The following is a 20,044-nucleotide window of genomic DNA, read 5'->3' on the forward strand; positions in this document are numbered from 1 at the left end:
GTGCAGCAGGTGCAGTGGCATGTTACTATATACACATTACTATGGTCTACTATAATGCCATTTTAAATAAAGTACAAATTACGAGTTTGGAACCTTGAGATAGTAATTCAACATATATCACAACATAAACAACTATTAATGCTTTATCAATTTTAAAACAAGCATTATTAAAACCTTTTTCTAATATTTGTAATCTAGTTTCTAAGATAGAAGGCAAATAAAAAAACAAAGGAGAAACCTATTGGCTTTGCCAATACTTGTTCTCATGAGGTGGGGCCTGGGTTATGTCCTTGGTCCTGTGCAAGGGATTAAGTCGATCTCTAGAGGCAGACAGAGGGAATGGGCACCGCATCCACACACTCAAAACACTGTGTTCATGACAGATTGCTAGACGCATATACAATGGCGTTTGAGGCCAATTCCCTGCAAGCAATGGCACATGCAATCTATAGGATTGAAGATGATCTTTAAGTTGCATGTCAAGTCTGCACATTTCTCCTAGATAAGTTAAATCAGAGGTTAAACCCTCACATTACACCTAGGGGAGGAGGATTAAATCTTGCTACTTTTCCTACTTTCAGGACCATCCTGGACACAGGAGGAAGTAATTTAGTAAAAGCCCAAGCGGGAGTGTTGCCCTATGTATGTTCAGTTTTCGTGCCACTGGAAAAATGATTGCCTCCAAGCATTTATGGCTCAATGTCATTTTCACTTTATGCCAAAGCCTCAGCAATTTCCAAATAAACCCGCTAAGGTAACTTTTATTTAACTTACTTAAGCAAGGATCCTTTAGCTTGGGCGACTCTCTTAATTTTGAATCAAAATGTTCTGTGGTTTTGGAAACTTTGTACTGCATTTTACAGCCGTTTTCATCAAAAGAGTGCCCCAGTCTAATGGGAAATTCTAGGACCCAACAGTGAATGGAGAACCCCAGTTGAGTCCTGTAAAGAAATGGCTCCCTGTTGCAGTTACCCCCCACTTTTTGCCTGATACTGATGCTGACTTGACTGAGAAGAGTGCTGGGACCCTGCTAACCAGGCCCCAGCACCAGTGTTCCTTCACCTAAAATGTACCATTGTATCCACAATTGGCACACCCTGGCATTCAGATAAGTCCCTTGTAACTGGTACTTCTAGTACCAAGGGCCCTGATGCCAAGGAAGGTCTCTAAGGGCTGCAGCATGTCTTATGCCACCCTAGAGACCTCTCACTCAGCACAGACACACTGCTTACAAGCCTGTGTGTGCTAGTGAGAACAAAATGAGTAAGTCGACATGGCACTCCCCTCAGGGTGCCATGCCAGCCTCTCACTGCCTATGCAGTATAGGTAAGACACCCCTCTAGCAGGCCTTACAGCCCTAAGGCAGGGTGCACTATACCATAGGTGAGGGTACCAGTGCATGAGCATGGTACCCCTACAGTGTCTAAACAAAACCTTAGACATTGTAAGTGCAGGGTAGCCATAAGAGTATATGGTCTGGGAGTCTGTCAAACACGAACTCCACAGCACCATAATGGCTACACTGAAAACTGGGAAGTTTGGTATCAAACTTCTCAGCACAATAAATGCACACTGATGCCAGTGTACATTTTATTGTAAAATACACCCCAGAGGGCACCTTAGAGGTGCCCCCTGAAACTTAACCGACTATCTGTGTAGGCTGACTAGTTCTAGCAGCCTGCAACAAACCGAGACATGTTGCTGGCCCCATGGGGAGAGTGCCTTTGTCACTCTGAGGCCAGTAACAAAGCCTGCACTGGGTGGAGATGCTAACACCTCCCCCAGGCAGGAATTGTCACACCTGGCGGTGAGCCTCAAAGGCTCACCTCCTTTGTGCCAACCCAGCAGGACACTCCAGCTAGTGGAGTTGCCCGCCCCCTCCGGCCAGGCCCCACTTTTGGCGGCAAGGCCGGAGAAAATAATGAGAAAAACAAGGAGGAGTCACTGGCCGGTCAGGACAGCCCCTAAGGTGTCCTGAGCTGAAGTGACTCTAACTTTTAGAAATCCTCCATCTTGCAGATGGAGGATTCCCCCAATAGGGTTAGGATTGTGACCCCCTCCCCTTGGGAGGAGGCACAAAGAGGGTGTACCCACCCTCAGGGCTAGTAGCCATTGGCTACTAACCCCCCAGACCTAAACACGCCCTTAAATTTAGTATTTAAGGGCTCCCCTGAACCCTAGAAAATTAGATTCCTGCAACTACAAGAAGAAGGACTGCCCAGCTGAAAACCCCTGCAGCGGAAGACCAGAAGACGACAACTGCCTTGGCTCCAGAAACTCACCGGCCTGTCTCCTGCCTTCCAAAGATCCTGCTCCAGCGACGCCTTCCGAAGGGACCAGCGACCTCGACATCCTCTGAGGACTGCCCCTGCTTCGAAAAGACAAGAAACTCCCGAGGACAGCGGACCTGCTCCAAGAAAAGCTGCAACTTTGTTTCCAGCAGCTTTAAAGAACCCTGCAAGCTCCCCGCAAGAAGCGTGAGACTTGCAACACTGCACCCGGCGACCCCGACTCGGCTGGTGGAGATCCGACACCTCAGGAGGGACCCCAGGACTACTCTGATACTGTGAGTACCAAAACCTGTCCCCCCTGAGCCCCCACAGCGCCGCCTGCAGAGGGAATCCCGAGGCTTCCCCTGACCGCGACTCTCTGAAACCTAAGTCCCGACACCTGGGAGAGACCCTGCACCCGCAGCCCCCAGGACCTGAAGGACCGGACTTTCACTGGAGGAGTGACCCCCAGGAGTCCCTCTCCCTTGCCCAAGTGGAGGTTTCCCCGAGGAACCCCCCCCTTGCCTGCCTGCAGCGCTGAAGAGATCCCGAGATCTCTCATAGACTAACATTGCGAACCCGACGCTTGTTTCTACACTGCACCCGGCCGCCCCCGCGCCGCTGAGGGTGAAATTTCTGTGTGGACTTGTGTCCCCCCCGGTGCCCTACAAAACCCCCCTGGTCTGCCCTCCGAAGACGCGGGTACTTACCTGCAAGCAGACCGGAACCGGGGCACCCCCTTCTCTCCATTCTAGCCTATGTGTTTTGGGCACCACTTTGAACTCTGCACCTGACCGGCCCTGAGCTGCTGGTGTGGTGACTTTGGGGTTGCTCTGAACCCCCAACGGTGGGCTACCTTGGACCAAGAACTGAACCCTGTAAGTGTCTTACTTACCTGGTAAAACTAACAAATACTTACCTCCCCTAGGAACTGTGAAAATTGCACTGTGTCCACTTTTAAAACAGCTATTTGTGAATAACTTGAAAAGTATACATGCAATTTTGATGATTTGAAGTTCCTAAAGTACTTACCTGCAATACCTTTCGAATGAGCTATTACATGTAGAATTTGAACCTGTGGTTCTTAAAATAAACTAAGAAAAGATATTTTTCTATATAAAAACCTATTGGCTGGATTTGTCTCTGAGTGTGTGTACCTCATTTATTGTCTATGTGTATGTACAACAAATGCTTAACACTACTCCTTGGATAAGCCTACTGCTCGACCACACTACCACAAAATAGAGCATTAGTATTATCTCTTTTTACCACTATTTTACCTCTAAGGGGAACCCTTGGACTCTGTGCATGCTATTCCTTACTTTGAAATAGCACATACAGAGCCAACTTCCTACAAGTCCTTAGAAGATTCCAGAGTTTACCCCCATCAGTAAGATAACAGAGGATATTTCCTGTTCCTGGTAAAGATCCACTTCCCACCTCAGCTCTTATTGACCGTGGTGCTTCAGGGTGTTTTATGAATCAGAGATTCCATGATAGACATGATAGACCACAACAAGAAAAAGAGATTTCAGAGCTCATTTCAGGAATAAATGGGAACCTACTGATCTCAAGGGAAATTAACTTGGAAGCTCCTTCTTTATAGGGGATTTTGAATAATGGATATTTTGAGACCTCATTAGATCTACACCTTTTAACATTGTACTAGGTACACCTTTGCTATAAAAACATAAATCTTCTACTGCCTGGCAAGGGCAAACCATTAACTTTTCCTTGCAGAATTACCCTAAAGAAGTTGTCCTTGAAAGAGATTAAAATGTACACTTGTCTTAATTTGTTTTACTGTACAAAAGGCAGAGTTACAATCTTAGCTACCAGACGTATATAAAGATTTTCTAGATGTTTTTGTAAAGGAAGACTGGATCAGTTGCCCCATAATAGTGCTTATGGTGCCCCATTGATTTGATCCAAAGAGCAAAGATTAATTATGGGTGAATATATCTACCTTTAGTACAGGAAGATCCTTCAGAATATTTATTGGAACATCTACAGAAGGGGGTCATTTGTCTTCCACTTCACCTGCAGTTTTTTTCTCCCCAAACCAGAGTGGGTACGTTCACACAGCATACTGGCTGCAGAAAACCTAATGCAATCACTATCAGAAAAAGGTACCCCTTAACACTGTTTTCTATACCATTAGGTCAGATCAGATCAAAAGAGTTAAGATATTTTCTAAGATTGATCTTTGTGAACACTATAATTTAATAAGTATACAACCAAGAGATGAATGGAAGACTGCATTCAACACAAGATAAGGGCACTTTGAGTATTTGGTGATGCCTTTGATGCATGCAAACCATTCGCAGCTTTTCATCACTTTATAAATTATATTTTAAAGATCTTTTAGGCACATGTACCATTATACAAAGTAGCTCATATTCCTATCTTTTCACAAAATCTAGAATCGTAGAAGTGTTAATTAAGAAGATTTCAAGAGCATTTGCTTTTTACAAGACTTGAAAACTGCCTGTCTGAAGTGACTGAAGTTGTATTCCTGGGGGTTGGTATCTCACATAGAGGAATAGGTATGGATTTGGAAAAGGTAAGACAGTATGTGATTGGCCCCCACCACAAACTGACAAAGACGTTAAGAGACTTTTGGGCCTCTCCAACAGTTATAGGCATTTATTACAAGATTTGTCTGAGACTATAGGTCCCAGTTCAAAGCTCCCTAAAAAGGAGGTTCAGTTTCATTGGAGTAAGGAACAAGAGAACAACTTTAAAACGATTAAGGAAGGATTTGCCAATGCACAATTTCTCAGATGTATGCTTTGTAACTCGTCCTTCATCATGAAGTTGGGCACCTCCTCCGTTACCATTGGGGCAATTCTGTCACAGAAAAATTCTTAAACTGAGGAAATTCACCAACTGGCATATTATTATCAAACTTTAAAATCAGCAGAAATCAACTACACCATTGATGCCAGAGGACTCTTGGTAATAAATGAAGCGTTCTCACATTAACATCTGGACAAATTACAAGAACTTGGGATATCTTAAATCCATGACATGAGGTGATCTCATTTTCTAGGTTTGACTATGAGGTTACTTACAGACCTGGAAATAAGCATGAGAAAGCTGATGCTGTATCCTGGCAAGGTAAAGAACTTCTGCCTAGAAGAAGCTCTCCAGCAAATTTAGCCACTCAGAGCAATGTATCAGAAACTGATAAAGGATTTGTTCAACAAACTTTAGAGAGGTATCATGAAATGGCAAAAAAACAATGGGTGTTCAAAGAACCCCTCAAAAGAAAAGAACAGAATGATCTTTTGTTATATGATCAAAGAGTACTTGCTGCTGACTGAGAGCTTTCACAATTGATTTTAAAGACAGGACATGATTCCCCTTTAGTGGGTTACCCAATGATAAGAAAGACTTTATAACTGACTTCTCTATATTTTTGATGGCCTTCTCCAAGGAAAGGCATAGACTGCTATGTTAAACAGAGTTTGGTATGTGCCCAGGCCATACCTTTCAGAATGAAACCAGGATTACTGCTACAACCTCTTCCTATCCCACAACTATCTTGGTCACAAATGTCCATCAATTCTGTCACAAAATTACTTCCATCATAAAGGGAAAATGGTGTTTCTATTTGTGATTGACTATTTTACTATGAGTGGCCATTTCATTCCATCTGACTAGATGCCTCATGCCCCTGCTTTGGCTACTACTGTTCTAAAATAAAGAGACTGCATGGCTTATCTTATGTTATCATGGCACGTATAGGGCCCAGTTTATTGCCAAAGACTGGAAGGCCTTATTCTAAAATTTGGGTGTAATTTATTATATGTCAACAAGCTATCATCCTTATATTAATGGGAAGATTGAGTGCTTGAATCAGTCTCTGGAGTAATATTTGAGATGCTTCCTAATAAATCATGCCAAACAACGGACACCAAAAGACAGGTTCTCAAATAACAACAAGCTGCACACATGACTAGGGTATTCTCTTTTTTGTATTTAGGGTTTTTTACCCTCACATTTAGGGACCCAGAATTTCCCCTTCTACAGTTCCGTCAGCACACGCCCTCCTACTTGAGATACGTATGCTACAACGGGTTACTTTACAGCATCTAAGAATGACTAAAAGAATATAAAAAAATTATTCTGATTAACATTGCATCCCTTGTCCCGACTACAGGGATGGGGGAAATCCACATATTATTTCTCAATCCCCGGGATACTTTCCAAATTTGTTGGTTCCATTTCAGTCGTAAAGCTAATTGTGACTGCAGCAATTATGTTAGCTCTTCCTGGCTACTAGATGACTCACAAGGTTTTTCATGTGTCTTGAGTCAGGAAACCCCATCCAGCTACTTCTGCAACTCATCTCCAACTGTTATTGACATCTGAATGTGCGGTAGAAGCCATTTTGTACTCATGTTGATGCTGAGGTCCTTTGCAGTACTTCGTACACTGGAAAGTGTCTGATAAGTTACAGGAACCAGCTTTAATTTTCCATACCCCTTGACTGATCTCAGAGTTTCATAAGAAATTCCCACCCAAAACTAAATCCCAGGAAGGGAGGAGTACTTTGGAAGGGGTCCCAAGTCCGATCCCAAGACAGGTTTGGACATGGGACGGGAGCTTGGAAGAGATGTACACAGAAAAATGGAAAATATACGCTTGCACTTAAATTATTACATTTCCTATCCATCTTACCAGCTGTTCTTAACCTGTGGTCCCTGTGGGCCTCAGACCCCTGAGTTCTGCTGTGCCAAGCCAAGGGCTATGAGACTGTTTAGAAAATAATCAATATTAGCAGATTTATAAAGTATGCAAACATAAAAACAAATAAAAAAAATTAAAACTCTCTTTGACAGAGAAGGAATTTGAAACTGGAGGCTAAAAATGATGTTGCTATCCTTATCTTGGTTAGTTGCAGCTACTCAAGTGTTGGAAATGTAATCTGGAATCAACTGTTGTCTCAATTGAAGCACTGACAAAATGTGTTGAGATCAAAAGAAATACCTTTGTTATAGTGTAGCGTATTGTTTCATGCTTTAGAACAGTGGTTCCCAACCTGTGGTCCAGGGACCACTAGGGGTCTGCGAAGCCTCCTCAGAGGGTCCAAGACTGCTTAAAAAATTAAATAATATTAACATATTAAGTCTCCAGCTTTCAGAAATTGCTCAGTGGGGTGGTCCTCGCATTTCACTAATGATTTAGTGAGGATCCCCAGGTTCCAATAATGATAAAGTGGGTGTCCACAGAAGTCAAAAGGTTGGGAACTGCTGCTTTAGAAGTAAAACTACCTAACATTCAGCTTTGGATTAATATGAACATTTTCAAAGCATTCACTTTCTCATTAATATGAACATTTCAATGTATGCAATTTCTTGTTTGTGAATTAAAATATTTAATGATTTGTGTATTTGTTTGATGCATGCTTGTTTCTGTATTTATGTTTATGGCTTTGCAGTTAAACCACATCAGTTGTTTAAGCGGGCCCCTGGCTTCCATCTGTGATTCAATGGGGGTCCACAAAAGTGAAAAGGACAGCTGCTTTAGAGGACCATCACACTCAGGGACATTTCTTGGTCAACAATGGCAAATGAAGTATTTTAACCTCAGATGTGTTATGTTATCTTATATTGATTTGTATGGCGCACTAATTTCCCAAGAGGGTATCCAGGCGCTTGCAAGAGGGTTTAGAGGCAAAAGATGTGTTCTCTTATCTGGCAGCAACGATTGTAATGACTTTTTGCTATAGCGAGCACTTGGCTAGTTTTGTTCCTACACCTTTATTCCCACTTTGTTCGGGCCCCTTTGGTCTTCTAGTTTCCATACCCTCCATTTATTGCCTGCCTCATTTCTTTCTTGTCAGTTTATCTCCTTCAGCAGGCCTCCTGCGTAGAGAGGCTATTCCATCTTTGGCTCCTGTCCATGGTCTACAGTATGCCAGTGGCTAGTTACATCATCACATCTGCTTGAACTGGGTAAGTCCCACACTTTGTAACCTTTACGTTTAATCCCTATCTTATGTTGTTGACCCCTTAGTAATTGTGCTCTCTCAGCCTTAGGTGGAGACATTATCTTCTGGGCTTTCCAAACACCAGCTTGCAGAAGTGTGTCACTCTTGCTCTCTCCTTATCCCCTTATCCCCTTAGCCTGCGTCTTCATTAATATACTTGCTCCAGTGCAAGGGTTGAAGTTGACCTTAAAGGGACAGAGAGGGATTGGCACACTCTTAAAACACTGTGTTTATGATAATAACCTCATACCAAATGTATCTCTTTAACAAAAGGTATAAAAGTCTGTGCTATGATGAGGATCCTTTTTGTTCTTCTTGTGGAAACAACAGATGCAATTATGAGTTTATATTCCACAAAACGGTCCTCAAATACTAGTTTACATCCTTACAAGCAAATCTGACTGTGAACTTCTTCTCTGTATCAATTGTAGTCTTTCATTGACTTCTGAAGATAATTACAGTCTGCCATGTCTGCAAACGTCTAGCAACAAGATCCTTTCTGTAGCAACTATGGGACTTGATTGCCTGGGAAAAATGTGCTGGACCACCAGGAATTTTACTCGAATGGCCTTATTAACTAAGGTAACTTAAACTATTTAGTCATTTACACTTTTGACTAAGTTTACTACTGTTTTTTCTAAAAGGGTCACACCACATCTAGTAGTTCTTTAGAAGATTTATTATGCCACACAAATACCAGAGCAGTCGCCCCTTGGCCAGCCAGTGATCCACTGTTAACCTTGGAACACTACTTGCTCAAGCTACAAGAACAAATCCTCATTCATAATCTAGAACCCTAAAGATTCCACATGCTCATAACTTCAAGAACAGAACAAATCCCTTTCCCTTATATATATATATTTTACAAAACATTACAAAGAATCTGAAAAGGAAAGAAATACAGCATACTATGCTGATGAGGGTAAATACAAAGGCTATACATATATTATTTTACTAGTTGACTTAATATAATCATTCAAGGATACAGGTGGCTGTAGAGAAGTCTTCTGACGCAGGCGTGTTGTATTTTCTTGAAGTTTATTAGGGTAAAACCAATACATTAAGGAGACGCCCAGCTACTTCTGTCCGTCTCGCAAACCGTCTCATCTCCACTCCTCACGTTCTCAAATGCCTCCGTGTCTCAAGCACCAGGCATTCGAGAACGGAGTACATCACTACATATCTGACCCTCTTTATAATAAAATTAAACACAAACACTAATACTATTTACATGTATACATAACTATAAGTAATAAAGCAGAACATTGCTTCCTAAACGTAGTAGACTTAACACCTTTAGATTTAACAATGCTTCTATTTTTTTTTTTAAAGATAGTAAACCTCAAATCTTTTCTGCTTTATTTTTTAAAGATAGTAATCCTCAAATCTTTTCGGCTTCACAATTCTTCTTCCAGAACTACTCCACTTCCCGTTATTAACGGAAACATCTACAGGCCCATTGGAACTGTTAGGTGAACTCGTTATAGGACTATTGTTAATATTACTAGGACTAATGAAATCATTCTGCTCTCTCCTTTCGCTATCATCGTCCAACCATACTTTACACTTGTGGTTTTAGCGATATTATTCTTTCCTTTTCCGTCCACTCTGGTATTTTTACATAATGTTAATGCAGATATATGCCATACCTTGCCATCACTTAGTTTTACAGAGTTATTGTTTACTGCTTCCACTCTCAAAGGAGAGGAGAATTTACTTTGATATTTTCCAGTGTACTTATTGCTTTTAATTCTCACTACATCGCCGACACATAACTTAAACTCCTTGCTCCGATGAACATCATCAAAATACTTTTTATATTCACCTTGAGCTTTTTCTACATTCATCCTCACTTCTTCAGGAGACCAATCCACCGTCTTAGCAGCTTTGAGCCAACCCACATTGACCTTTGACATAGGTGTCCTTCCCCTCATGAGTTCGAATGGGCTAGTATTCGTACTAATACATTTGGTTATTCTAAATGCCCAAAGAGTTTTCCATAATTCTGTTTCCCAAACCAACTGGTTGCAATCTGACAACTGAATCATATCCTTGAGCACTCTATTAAATCTTTCCACAGCACCATTACAGGACGGATGATAAATTGAGGTGGTGTGATGCTTAATACCATTCCTTTGTTTCCTTGGAAAGCCACTGATGTAAATTGAGACCCATTATCAGATACAATACATTTCAGTAAACCCTCTCTAATAAAGATTTTATCAATGAATTTAATGATGCTACTAGTGTCAGCTTTTTTGACGATGCCCACATCCGGCCACTTGGAAAAGTGATCCACAATTACAAGTAGTAAAGATTGTCTGTCACCCTCACCAATAGGTCTCATGACATCAATACCTATACTCTCCCAAAGCATGTTGGGACACGGTATAGGACGCAAAGGCGGTCTCAAAGTTACTTGTGTCTTAGCCGCATTCTTGCAAACCATGCAGTCCCTAACCATTCTTTCTATATCCTTATCTAATCCTGGCCACCAGTACCAATACTTTACCCTATTCTTAGTCTTGCCAATGCCTAGATGACCTTCATGGCAAATTTTTAGAATTTGCATTCTTAACACAACAGGGGGTATCACTTTCCCGTTCCTAAGTAACATACCTTCCTCAATGGATAACTCGTCCCTCACTTCCCAAAAAGGAGACAACTCTCTGTTAACCATTTTTTTTGGGCCACCCCTTCATGATTATATTACTCAATTCTTTTAGTGTCTCATCTGAACGTTGTTTTGTTATCCATTCATCCCGTGTTATACCATGACACACACCTTCATCTACCATAGCCACCCACATATCATCTGTCACTTCTTCTTCCGTATTCTTGTGAGGCAAAGGCATGCGGCTTAAGAAATCTGCAACAATGTTCTTCACACCAGGCAAGTACTGTACGGTATAATTGTAATCAAACAAACGTACTGACATTCTAGCCAACCTCGGAGAGGCTTTATACAGCCCCCTAGTAGTTAAAACCTTCACTAACGGTTTATGATCACACCTCAATGTGACTGTGTTTCCCCGCACAAATTGCCTGAAATGTTCTAAAGCCCATATACATGCTAGTGCTTCACGTCCAATTACTGAATACTTTTCTTCAGCTGAAGTTAATGAACGCGAAGCAAAAGCAATGGTATCTTCCTTGCCCTCTATGTTCACCTGAGTAAGAACTGCTCCAATCCCCTTACAACTAGCATCTGTGGTGATGATGCTTTTGAGGTTTGGATCAAACCCCTGCAGTGGGGGTGCATTGCAAATGTCAGCTTTTAACACGTCAAAAGCATTCTGACATATTTCTGTCCACTCAAATCTGTTTCTTCCTTTGAGCAATTGTCTTAAACTCTATGTTTTAGTAGAATTTGTTTTAACAAATTTGGAATAGAATTCCACCAAACCTAGGAAGGCACGAATATCGTCCTTGTTCTGTGGATTAGGTGCTTTACTTATTGCTGATAATAATTTTTATTTTGGTTTAATCCCCTCAGCAGATACTACATGCCCTGAGTAGTTGACATCATCAGATGCAAATTTACATTTATCAAATTCTGCTGTCAATCCTTTCTCATCTAAAACCTTAAGAACCCTTAATAATGTTTGATCATGATCCTCTCTTGATTTTCCCATTATGAGGATATCATCCTGGAAGACCATGGTATTATCAATACCAGCTAGCAAGGAGTTCATTAATCTTTGGAACATGGCTGCAGCTGACGCCAAACCAAATGGTACCCTTCTAAACTTGTAACAACCAAATGGTGTAATAAAAGCTGTTAAATCCCTACAATTTGGATGCAATCGAACTTGATGATGAGCTGCTTTCAAATCGATAGAAGAAAACCATTCCATGCCTCTAGTACGTGACAACATTTCGTTGAGGTGTGGTAAAGGAAATTGGTCAATTAATATATTCTTGTTGAGATCTCTTAAGTCAATGCATAATCGTAAATTTCCATTGGCCTTTTTCACCACGAGTAAAGGGGCCACCCAATCATAGGACTCAATAGGTTCTAGGATTTTCTCTTCTTGCATTTTTTCATATTGTAATTTAACACTCCCTCTCAAAGGAATGGGAATATTCCTTACCTTATGTACTTGTGGTACTATGTTTGTTTTTAAATGAATGAGGTGCATAAACCCCTTCAATTTTCTGATTCTTCCCGAAAATACATTGGGGAAACTTTGTAAAACTAACTTACCAATTCCTAATTCTGTTTGCACTGTTAGTACAGATTCTGGGTTGTTGGGATCCAATACTGTGCCTAATTTACCCTGATCATTCCAGCCTAAAACAGATGGACCCATTGCAGCAACGTACAATTTTCCCATTGTTTCTCTATCCTTATATCTGAATTTCAATTCCTTGAACCCTAACAGCTCAATGACTTCACCAGTAAATGTTTTGATTGTAATATCTGGTAAACATAACCCCTCACCCACCACATGTTTGAATTTTTCTTCCCACACATTCCGATTCACAATAGTATACGGAGACCCCGAGTCTACCACAATACATATGGTGACACCGCCCAAGGTGATCTCACAACTTGTTTTTTTCTTCCTCTTCATATTTTCTTGTTCCATGCTCAAAATGGAATTTTCATTCACTGCATCTACACATAAGACACACATATTTAAATCATCTTCATCAGAGGAAGTAGTGTCCTCCAGCTCTAACACTTTACTACTACTCCCAGTTTTCTTCTGACACACCCTTTGGAAATGTCCAATTACACGACATCTCGAACACTTTTGCTTCTTTGCTGGGCATGATCTATCATTTGCTAAATGATCATAACTGCCACATCTGTAACATTTCCTTTTGTCATCCGATTTAAAATTCTTCTGTTCAAACTCCTTTTTCCCTGTCCACTTCTTTTTAAGATCTTTGGTAAAAAAAAATCCTTTCACTCTTGCTATTATAGACTCATCACTCTTGGTATCCTTTAAAACCTCTCTAGCACACCTTCCAGTTAATTCCGCTCTTTTTACAATGTCAATAACTTCTTGCAATGAGCCTTCTCCTTTAGCCCATAAATTATCTTGGATATGTGGATTAGAAGTTTGCATGACAATTTGATCGCAAATAAGTTCATCATGTAACACACCAAATCTGCAATTGATCGCTAAGTTCTTTAAAGCGGAAACATAATCTTCCACTGGTTCGTCTTTCCCTTGTTTCCGATGCAAAAACTTGTAGACTCTAGGTCTGTAATAATTATGCAAGTCTTCAAGTGCATTGACGTACACGTCGCCTTGACCTTCTTGTCTAGGTTTTTTATTGATATTTTTAAAAAATTTCAGACCCCCAGGTCCTAAGCAATGTTGTAGAAGAATTTTGTATTTCTTTTCCGCAGACAACTCCTCTTCATCATCAATGGCAGAGATATAATTTTAAAAATATTCACTCCACTCTTCCCATTTCAACGTAGGTGTACCTGAAGCAGGTATGAAAGAATGAGGTGGCATTAAGTTCCACGGGTTATTTGAAGCCATACTGTAGCTGCACAGTCTCCTAGCGTTTGCAAGACTGTGACATTTTTTTTAAATGTATAATATTGTAGTGCAATGTTTCTTGTGAAGTATAAGATAAATGTTCCTTTATGTATTTTTTTTTTAATTTGTTGAAGTTTAATTAGTTGATCTGGTGGCACATAATGTACTCCGGAATGTTCAGTTATAGATACAGTCTCCTCCTCGTTATGCAGGTTTCAGCTTCTTTTCTACCTTCAGTTGTTCGTCAGATAGCAACGCACTGTGGGTCTTTATTGTCCTACTACCAAGCTTGCGCAGTGGTTGCCGAGGTTACAGTAAGCCTAATGCAGCAACGCACAGTAGTTCCTTATTGTCCTGCTTCAAACCTTGCGCGGTGGTTGCCCCGGTTACGGCAATGTCGTACTAATCCGTCTAATGCACTCGCGCTTGTACGGCACATGCGCAAAGACTCAGGTGCGTGTTCAACTGTGGCATAGGTGTGAGTCCTAGCAACGGCCACCTTCCCAGGAAACAGGTATGGGCGCGCGGCACACGGCACACATTGAGGTATAGACCTCAATCACAGTGTTTAGATAACACTGTTGAAGTTTAGTAGCAAGCCACCACACCTGACAATCCTTTTCACAACGGTCGTCACGATGGTAATTACGGCGTGCACTCCCTCGCACGCCGCACTCTGATTCCTGGTTCTCACTCGTCGCCAAAACTGTAGAGAAGTCTTCTGACGCAGGCGTGTTGTATTTTCTTGAAGTTTATTAGGGTAAAACCAATACATTAAGGAGATGCGCAGCTACGTCAGTCTGTCTCGCAAACCGTCTCATCTCCACTCCCCACGTTCTCGAATGCCTCCGTGTCTCAAGCACCAGGCATTCGAGAACTGAGTACATCATTACAGTGGCCTACGATTCTTTATACTCCTTGATGACGACCCCATTATAGCTTGTTCATTTGCAGTCCTTGGACCACCTCTACCATCTCCACTCCAATCAGGTACACTCCTAGTACTACCTCCTTTGTTTTTGGCAAATTCGTCCCTTCAACTAACATCATCATGAATGCACTGCAACCTTTCCCTTTCCTTTCACTTACATCACAATTTCCTGCCTTCTGATATAGAGCCACTCTTCTGTTATTCCAACTTTCTCCATTTTCCAATTTCGCAAAATAACAGAAAACGTGTTTCACTTTGTACAGACCTCTAAACTTTGTCAATCCACCCTTCACATGGCTACTCTTCACCTTCACCCAGCCCCCAATTTTGATGCATATCAAGGTTATATTTCTGCTACTGTTACTTAACTCTTATTTTTTTTTGCTCAGTCCTTTATCATTTACCCATTCTTTCATCCATGATGACACTAACTTGATCCCAGGAACTCTGCCTCTCATCAGCACAAAATGTGACTTTAGGGTAACACCATGTTCACTTGTATGAAACAACCACACCATAGTCTTGACATCCTGTTCATTGGCTGTAGCCATTTGTATGGTACCTTTGACTAATCTGTTCGCCCTTTCAGCAATACCATTGGCTTGAGAGTTATATAAGGAAGTGCTGGCTTGTTGTACTCCACACAACCTCAAAAGTTCCTGCATCCTGTGGATGTCTATTGAGTACCATTTTCAGTTATAATCTTAGAGGTAATACCCTCTTCGCTGAAAATCTTCCTCAACAATGCAGTTGTGGTCTTTGTTGTTATTTCTTTAATGAACTTGACAATTAACCACTTTGTGCATATATCCATTATCACCATGGCAAATATCAAGACACTCCTTAATTCATACATGGGCCCAATAAAATCCATGGATATGGTGTGCAATGGTTCCCTGGATCGGGAATAAGACCCACATCTGATTGTGTCCCTACTCTTAGCCTTTTTTCACTCCTCTTACATATTTCACAATCTTCAACCCAATTGTCTACCTGCTCATCCATGCCTGGCCACCACCATTGAATTCTTATCCTTTTCTTAGTTTAGGTTTGACCTACGTGGTCTTCATGAGCCATCTTAATGAGTCTAAGCTTTAGTCCCCTCATTACCATTCCTTTCCCACTCACTGATAATACATCTAGTATTTTTTTAGGTAAGGCCTAACAGGTGAAGCTATTGCACTTTCCCTCCTGCTACCTCTTTGAATCAATTCCTATACCTCTTTCAGCACATTGTCAGCTTTCATTTCCTCTATCCACTCATCCATTGTAATCGCTTTAACTCCCTACACTTCTGCCACACCTTCTTCTGAAGCCACTGCTCCTTCATTTTCTTAAGCTTTTACTGCTGGCCCGTCAACTTCCTGGTAACCTCTCGATAACCTTGACAAATAATAATCCTCTTGTCGATGAGTTTTGTTTTATTTTATATTTTTTAAATTTTTATTTTTTTAATTTTTTTGCCATCCCTGAATGTATTCTAAAGTGTAACAAAATTCTTGAATTCTAGCAGCCATTCTTTTTTGGCGTACAGAACCTTTACCTGCACCCCCAGGATGGAAAATCTATACCAGTGGTTTATGGTCTGTTCGTAACGTAAACCTTGTTCCCCACAAGTATGCCCAAAAGTATTCTGCCCCCTATGCCACTGCCAGTGCTTCCCGTTCTATCACCGAGTAGTTTTGCTCTGCTGGAAGAAAATGCCCCTGTCTTTTCAATTTTCTTGTGTATTTGTAATAATATGACCCGTGGCACTGGCATCCACAGTGAGTACTGTTTTCAACTGGGTAGCAAAGGGTTTTAATATCCCAGAATTACAGATTTCATCTTTAATACTCTCAAAGGATCTGTGTTGCTCATCCTTCCATTTCAATAATTTTCTCAGACACTCCATTTTGTCAGAAAATGTCTTCACAAATTTTGCGTAATATTCTATAAGTCCTAGAAATGACCTTAACCTTTCTTTGTCATTAAGTGCCAGAGCCAATCTGATCGCATACCAAAAGTCTTCCTTTGGTCTCACACCATGAGCTGATATGTTGCATCCTATATACTCTACTTGATCAACCAGAAACTTGCATTTCTCTTGCCTGAGTGTAAGACCTGCTTCTTCAATGTATGTAGAGCTTATCTAAGTACAGCATTGTGTTGCTCAATGGTGTCCGGATGTTTAAGGGTGTCATCTTGGAAGTACAAGATGTTACTCATTTCTTTGAATACCTCATTCATCATCCTTTTGAAAACACTCACAGTTGAGTATAAGCCAAAGGATATTCGGGTGAATTGGAACATGCCTTCCATCGTAATGAATGCTATGAGTGGTTTGGAGTCCTCGTGAAGTCTGATCTGGTGATAAGCATTCTTCAAATCCAACTTTGAAAAATACTTCCCCCCTCCCAAAGCCAAAATGAGTTCATTTATGTTAGGAAGTGACTATGTGTCGCTCACCACATTTTGATTAAGAGACCTAAGGTCTACACAAAACCTATACCGACCATCTGTCTTTTCTATAATAACTAACAAAGATATCCACCTTGAAGTTTCTATTGGCTCAATAATGCCATTTGACAACATCTCTTACTGCCTCTCGTAACACTAATGGAATTCACCTGAGTTTATGCTAAATTTGACCTGCATCTGGTTTTAAATATTATTTTATGAGCGTATCCCTTAAAGCAAATCTAACTCCTCCTGGCCTTTAACCACTTCGCTGCCAGGCCTTTTCACCTCAGGTGCCAGGCCTTTTTTTTGCTATTTGGGGAAGTTCACGCTTAGGCCCGCATAACGTTTTGTCCACATAAACTAACCATGTCAAATTTGCGTCCTTTGTTTCCAACATCTTTGGGATTCTAGGGTTAATTAATCTCTGAAGGAGACCAAGAAATTAGCCAAATTACAGTGAAAATTTAGTTTTAAAAAAAGGGGAAAAATGGCTGCAGAAGAAGGCTTGTGGTTTTCCCAATAAAATGGCATCAACAATGGGTTTGTGGTGCTAAAATCACCAGCTTCCCAACTTTCAGGGACAGGCAGACTTGAATCAGAAAACCACATTTTTCAACACAATTTTGGCATTTTACTGGGACATACCCCATTTTTTACTATGACATACCCAATTTTTACTATTGTTTGTGCTTTCAGCCTTCTTCCAGTTAGTGACAGAAATGGGTATGAAACCAATGCTAGATTGTAATAACTCGCAACCAACAGAAGTAGTTGACCAGTTTATTGTACGTACTCCTTGCAAAACACCTCCTCACTTGACAGCTCCTTTTCTCCTCCCAACACTCTTCTCACCAACATTCTAAGGTGCACTCCTGGTCGTACCATTAGCTAACATTCTACAGGAGAGCCTAGGAGCGTACCATTACACTTATACTAATGAAATATAAACATACTTGTAAGGATTTAGCTATGTAGGAATTAAGTTAGTTAACTACGTAAAACAGTGTTTATATAATAGGTTAATATGTTAAAATACATAGGTATTCATCATTACAACAATATTACAACACTTCCCCTTTCCCTCCAATACATAAGGGAGAATGGTTCATCATATTGTTTATTGTCGTAGGACATAGTCCTTGTGCCATGCTGGAGGAGTTCTTCTCCTGGGAAAATCAGTCTGGGTTCTCCAGGGAATGGTCTTGCTTCCCTCTCCAATTCTCTCCTGTTCCTTATCTGGTTGGTTGTCCTGGATAGCAGATATGTGATCCATGCTCCATACCCGACCATCGTCTAAAGTTACCACATTTTTATGTAATTTCACAATTCGTAACGGTTCCGAGAACTTGCTCGTTCCCTTCCGAATGGATTCTGGAAGTCTCACTCTGACCCACTGACCCACCTTCCATTGTTTTCTCCTAACACCATATTTGTTGTTATACCACTCCTGATACTTTCTCTGACTCTTCTCTACTCTCGCCAGCACTTCCTCACGCTGAACCAAAACAGGTTCTCCCCCCTTCAACCAATTGGGGTTTAATTTGGTTCCCGGTTGCCTACCCTTAAGAGAAACAAAGGGAGATACTCCTGTGACCAAATTGGGGGTGGTGTGGTATGACCATAACATTCGCTCAATCGCACTCTCTCCTGGCTCTCGCGACATGCTAGATAACTGCAAACACTCTTTGACCATCCTGTTAACCCTCTCCACAAGACCATTAGCCCTCGGGTTGTACAATGCTGACCTAAAGTGTTGTATCCCACTGTTTCTTAAAAACTCTGCCATGGCTCCAGAAGTGAACTGCACCCCATTGTCTGTCACAATAGTGCTTGGAATACCTTCTCTTGTAAAGGCTTCTTTCAGAAACGCTATTGCCTCTTGCGTCGTTACATTATGAACAGCTTTTGTCATCACCCAGTGTGTATGATAATCGACTAAAACGAACATGAACCTTGCTCTCGATCCCAAACATGTGAGGGGTCCCAGGATATCCAACCCTAACTTGTCCCAAGGTTTGGTGGGAACCTCGACGGGAGATAAAGGGGACCTGTGCGTAACCTTGGTTTTATCACTCATTGCACAAAGGACACACTCCCGAACAGTACTTTCCACCAACCTGTCCATGGTGGGAAACCAGTATGAAGCTCGAAGTTTATTTTTGGTTAAAGTTCTACCTAGGTGTCCCTCGTGTGCCAGAGCTATACGTTTTTCCCACAACACTTTGGGAGGAACTATTCGTTCACCTCTCATAACTAAGTCATTGGCTATATGTAACTCATCACGCACCTCCCAATACCCCTTGAGTTCCTCATCGATCGGTTGTGGTCTTTCAGGCCACCCACTCCTTATTTTACTTTTCAAGGCTTGTATAACCTGATCCTCATTAGTGGCTGTGACCCATTCTTCCTTGGTAATGCCTGATAGCTCTACATAGAACACTGGTTCAAAGGTCTCTTCCATTTCGTTTTGCCTCTCCTCTCTGGGTAGCCTAGACAGACAATCAGCTATAATATTTTTTTTTCCTGGAACGTATTGCATATCGAAATTAAAGGCTTCTAGCCCCATGATCCATTTTGCAATACGTGGTGTGGCATGGTCTTTACCTTTAATGGTGAACAAAGAAATGAGGGGTTTGTTGTCCGTCCTAACCAAGAAAGGCAAACCCCACAAAAAAAACTTGAAGTGGTTAATGGCCCAAAAGCACGCCAGCGCTTCTCTTTCAATCGTAGAGTAGTTGAGTTCTGCCTCCCTTAATGACTTGGATGCAAACGCCACAATCCTTTCCTGCCCATCAATACACTGAGATAAGGTGGCACCAAGACCTTTCCCACTAGCATCCGTGGTAAGCCATGTTCTCCTAGTGGGATCAAAGTTCCCTAACGTAGGGCAATGGACTAT

At 41.3% G+C, this 20,044-nt stretch overlaps 1 long non-coding RNA gene across 1 annotated transcript in view; it reads left to right on the forward strand.

Annotated features, from left to right (window-relative positions):
• The window catches only part of LOC138297378 (uncharacterized), a 138,034-nt gene that overhangs the window by 115,446 nt on the left and 2,544 nt on the right, over positions 1-20,044 (forward strand). Inside the window, exon 3 of the long non-coding RNA XR_011204066.1 lies at positions 8,122-8,233. This is a non-coding gene — a long non-coding RNA (uncharacterized lncRNA). The remainder of the gene's footprint in view (positions 1-8,121; positions 8,234-20,044) is intronic.

This window comes from Pleurodeles waltl, chromosome 5 (genome assembly GCF_031143425.1).
Source record: "Pleurodeles waltl isolate 20211129_DDA chromosome 5, aPleWal1.hap1.20221129, whole genome shotgun sequence".
Lineage (NCBI taxonomy): Eukaryota > Metazoa > Chordata > Amphibia > Caudata > Salamandridae > Pleurodeles > Pleurodeles waltl.